This window comes from Carlito syrichta, unplaced genomic scaffold (genome assembly GCF_000164805.1).
Source record: "Carlito syrichta isolate Samal-C Ts95f unplaced genomic scaffold, Tarsius_syrichta-2.0.1 Scaffold309489, whole genome shotgun sequence".
Lineage (NCBI taxonomy): Eukaryota > Metazoa > Chordata > Mammalia > Primates > Tarsiidae > Carlito > Carlito syrichta.
Window position 1 is genome coordinate 63,768 of NW_007253585.1, and position 5,017 is coordinate 68,784.

A 5,017-nucleotide genomic window follows, 5' to 3' on the forward strand; every position below is an offset into this window, starting at 1 on the left:
GCTACCACGTCCGGCTAATTTTTTAATTTATTGTAGAGATGAGGTCTCGCCAAGTTGCCCAGGCGGGTCTCGAACCCGTGGGTTCAGGTAGTCCACTCACCTCAGCCTCCCAAAGGTGCGGGATTACAGGCTGAGCCATCGAGCCCAGCATAGAGCTATTTCTTTAGATGGTAGTTTTCCCCAACCCTCCAGGAACTACCAAATGATGTCTTTCTCTCATTCTCCCCAAATGTTAAGGTTGAAACTACATGAAATTGCAAAAGTATAAGGGTATACTTGAGTATACCATAGAGAGTAAGCTTTCTTCCTATCCCTGTGCTGCAGACCACCACACCCCCTGGCCCAGGAGCACCTGGCTTCCAGCTCCTAGGTATATATGTATTTTGAGTTTTACACAATGATAAAACATCATACCCCCTGTTCTGTTTCATGCTTTCATTTTCACTTTAAGCAAAACATTTTAAAAATCAGTTTATATCGGTACCCAAATTGCTTTCCTGTGGTTGTTACAGATACAATGGTATTTGATTGCATGGAAGTACCATTATTTATTTGACAAGCCTAGTGATGCTATCTCTCCTAGAGTTGCTATAACAAATGCTAATAAAATGAATAGTCTTGGCTGGGCACAGTGGCTCACACCTATAATCCCAGCACTCTGGGAGGCGGAGGTGAAGATGGCCTGATCCCAGTGGTTAGAGACCAGCCCAGGCAACTTGGCAAGACCTAATTTCTACAATAAATTAAAAAATTAGGCCGGGTTTGGTAGCTCACCCTGTAATCCCAGCACTTTGGGAGGCCGAGGCAAGTGGATTGCCTGAGCCTGTGGGTTAGAGATGAGCCCAGGCAACTTGGTGAGACCTCGTCTCTACAATAAAATTTTAAAAATAGCCGGACATGGTAGCACACATCTGTGGTTCTGGCTACTCAGAAGGCTGAGGCGGAAGGATTGCCAGAGCCCAGTAGGTTATCACTGGGGTGGCCATGAGCATGCATGCCACTGCATTCTAGTCTGGGTGTAGGAGTGAGATTCCAACTAAAAAAAAAAACCAAAAAACAAAAAATTAGCTGGGCATGGTGGCGTGTGCCTCAGCTACTTGGAAGGCTGAGATGGAAGGATCACCTGAGCCCAGCAGGTTGATGCTGAGGTAGCTGTGAGCATGTCACTGTACTCCAGCCAGGGCGACAGAGTGAGACTCCAATTCAAATAAATAAACAAACAAACAAATAGATAAAATGAATAGTCTTCGATATAAGTTGTTGTGCACAAATGCAAATACACCCATAAGAATAAATTCTTGGAGGTCAAGTTGCTGGCTAAAGAGCACGAGAATTTTAATTTTGTTTTTTTGTTGTTGTGTGGTAGAGAGGGGCTAAAAACAGTTAAAACTATTCCTTTTAAAAATCAAACTGCAAGCCTCAAAACTTACTAGACATGGGGCTTGAGAAAACCAAATAGCCAAAGGTCGCTCTCCTGCAAATGCAAGATAATAATCCGTTTACAACCTTACCCCCACATCCTCTCTTTGTGAAGTTATTGGTTTACAACCCCTGCTTGTCATGTGTATCCTGGAGACAATTGTTCTTTGAAAATCCGGTTTTGCTAAATACCACCTTGTAAATTCCAAAAAAAAAAGATAGCCATACAACCCGACTCCCTCCCTTACCTAAACTAACAGATAAAACCCCTCTCCTCTTTCTCTGGGTTGCTCCGCTGAATTGTGCCGGCGCTAGTAAACCGCTACTTCTTAAGACAACCTCGGTGTCACAGTCTCTCTGTTTTCCCGCAACAGTTGTTGTTTTTTGTTTGTCTGTTTTTGAGTTGGAGTCCACCCAGGCTGGAGTGCAGGCATGCTCACTGGCCACCGCAGCCTTGGCCTGTTGGGCTCAGGTGATCCTTGTGCCTCAGCCCTCTAAGTAGCTGGGACCACAGGCATGCGCCATCGCACCCGGCTAATTTTTCTTGATTTATTGTAGAGACAAGGTCTCGCCAAGTTGCTCAGGCTGGTCTTGAACCCCTGAACTCAGGCAATCCTCTCGCCTCCACCTCCCAAATGCTAGGATTACAGGCATGAGCTACTGCGCCTGACTGAGAACTTTAATTTTGGATAGATGTCTAGGTTATCTGCTTACTAATGCAGTGTGAGGTTTGCTGCTGGAAACAGGATAGAGAGCTGTCTGAATACAGTCCCAGGAGAATGTTTCTTCTTTTAGGTGGAAACAACTTACACAAACTTCTTTCTACAAGACAGCTCGATCCCTCTACAACAGGTTTTCCACAAATAGGTGGAATACACTGAAATGTGGAGTGTCAAAGAATCTTAAGTGCTTTGTCTAGGAACTAAAGAGAAACAGACAGGCCAGGCACAGTGGCTCATGCCTGTAATCCCAGCACTTTGGGAGGCTGTGGTGAGAGGATTGCTTAAGCCTAGGAGTTTGAGACCAGACTAGGTAACAAAGCAAGATCTTGCCTAACAAAAATTTTTTAAAAGGCCAGGCATAGTGGCTCAAGCCTATAATCCCAGCACTTTGGGAGGCTGAGGTGAGGGGACTGCCTGAGCCCACGGGTTTGAAAACAGCCTGGGCAACTTGGCAAGACCTCATCTCTACAACAAATAAAAAAATTAGCCAGATATGGTGACATGAGCCTGTAGTTCTGGCTACTTGGAAGGCTGTAGTGAAAGGATTGCCTGAGCCTGCAGGTTGAGTCAGTGGTGGCCATGAGCATGTCACTGCACTCCAGCCCAGGTGACAGAGTGAGACTTTGACTCAAAAATAAACATATACAGGCTGGGCTCAGTGGCTCAGCCTGTAATCCCAGCACTTTGGGAGGCCAAGGCCAGTGGATTGCCTGAGACTGCAGGTTGGACACCACCCCGGGCAACTTGGCGAGATCTCATCTCTACCATAATTTTTTATTTTTTTATTTTGAGTTGGAGTCTCACTCAGTCGCCCAGACTGGAGTGCACTGGCCGCTCCCGGCCACCGCAGCCTCGCCTGCTGGGCTCCGGCGATCCTTCCGCCTCAGCCTTCAGAGTAGCTGGAATTACAGGCATGCGCTACCACGCCCGGCTGATTTTTTGATTTATTGTAGAGATGAGGTCACACTGCCCAGGCGGGTCTCGAACCCACGGGCTCAGGCAATTCACTCACCTCAGCCTCCCAAAGGCGCGGGATTACAGGCTGAGCCACCGAGCCTGGCTACAATAATTTTTTTAAAAGATTTAAAAAAATGCATACATACATAAATTAGTGAAGTGTGGTGGTGTGAACCTGTAGTTCCAGCTACTTGGAAGGCTGGGGTGGGAAGATCACCTGAGCCCAAGAGATCAAGGCTACTGTGAGCCATAGTCGTGCTATTGCACTACAATCTGGGTGACAGAATGAGACTATGACTCAAAAAAAAAAAAAAAAAAGGAGGAACAGATAGGTGCTAAGGAGCTTTCGGCTCCAAGCGCAGCCTGACCCCAACCTCCTCCCACCCTGACTCTCATGGGTTCTGCCTGCCCCTTGGGCCTTCCCTTTCCTCTCCCTGCACCCCACCTGCCTTGGCTCCCTTCCTCTGCCAGTTGACTCTTACGTGACTCAACTACTTGTCAAAGGTTCAACTCTTCATTTTTCTCTCCCCTGCCTCCTACTCTAAAGGTCCCCTGCTCTAATTGCTCGGATCCCCCTGCCTCTTCCTCCTGGTTACCGGGCAGTGCTAGAGAAATCCCATGCTTGGGTGGGTCACAGATCCGAGGTCCCAGGCTCAGGGGGCCATGGTGTGGCCTGACAGTCCTTCCACTTGTGTCTAGTCACCTCCCTTGTGGCAGGAGGCGGCATATGCTCAAATATATTTCTTGTGTGATTGAGTGAATAAACACAGAAACACATGTGGCTGATTCGGGACCAGCAGTTGGCCTCACCTGGGCTGCCACTAGCCCAGCGGCAAGAAGGAAAGGTTGATAGCAGTTAAAGGTATTTCCTTTTGAAAGGCAAGTTGCAACTTTAAAGACCCGCCCGGGCGCCAGGCAGGTTTTGTTTGGGAAAGGCCAAATGGCCCAAAGACTAGCCATTTAATGGATATGCAAAAAGAGTGGCTAATTCACAGACTTATCCAAAAAACCTCCCTTCTGAAGTTGACAGTTTACAAGCCTGCAGTTCCTGGAAACCATTTGTTCTTTGAAAATTCTGATTTTGCTAAGTACAACCTTGTAAGATTCCAAAGGAAGTATGTAATCACTCAATACGATCCCCCTCCCTTACCTAAACGAGGGTATAAGACCCCAGGTCACCTGTTCTGGGGTGCGGGAGCTTAATTTGAATGCATAAAGTTCTTGGGCCCGCTGTGCTAGTGCTAGCCAGCGTAATAAAGTGCCACTTCCGATAATAGTCTCGTGTCACGATCTATTTTTCCTGCTACACCCTCTCCCATTGCCTTCCTTCTCTCATGCCTCAGCGTCCACTGCATTGGGGATGTTGGAATATTGGGGACCATGGCAGTCTCCTCCCCTGAGCTCTGGGCCTCATTTCCTCAGGATCCCTGTTGGTTATGCCTTGTTTCTTTTTTTCTGAGTCAGAGTGTCACTCTGTCTCCTGGGCTGGAGTGCCGTGGCACATTCATGGCCACTGCAGCCTTGACCTGCTGGGTTCAGGAGAACTTTCCACCTTAGCCTTCCAAGAAGCGGGAACTATAGGTGCATGCCACCATGCTTGTCTAATTTTTTGATTTATTGTAACAACGAGGTCTTGCCAAGTTGCTCAGGCTGGTCTTGAGCCCCGGGACTCAGGCAATTCTTTCACCTCAGCCCCCCAAAGTGCTAGGATTACAGGCATGAGCCACCACTCCCAGCCTTGAAGTCTAATTCCATTTGGCATTTTTCTTCTTCCATTTCTCTGGTAATTTCCCCATTTGTTTATTCATTGTGTTCGTCTATTTCTAATAGGCCAGGCTGGGTGGCTCAGCCTGTAACCCCAGCACTTTGGGAGGCCAAGGCAAGTGGATTGCCTGAGCCCATGGGTTTGAGATCAGCCC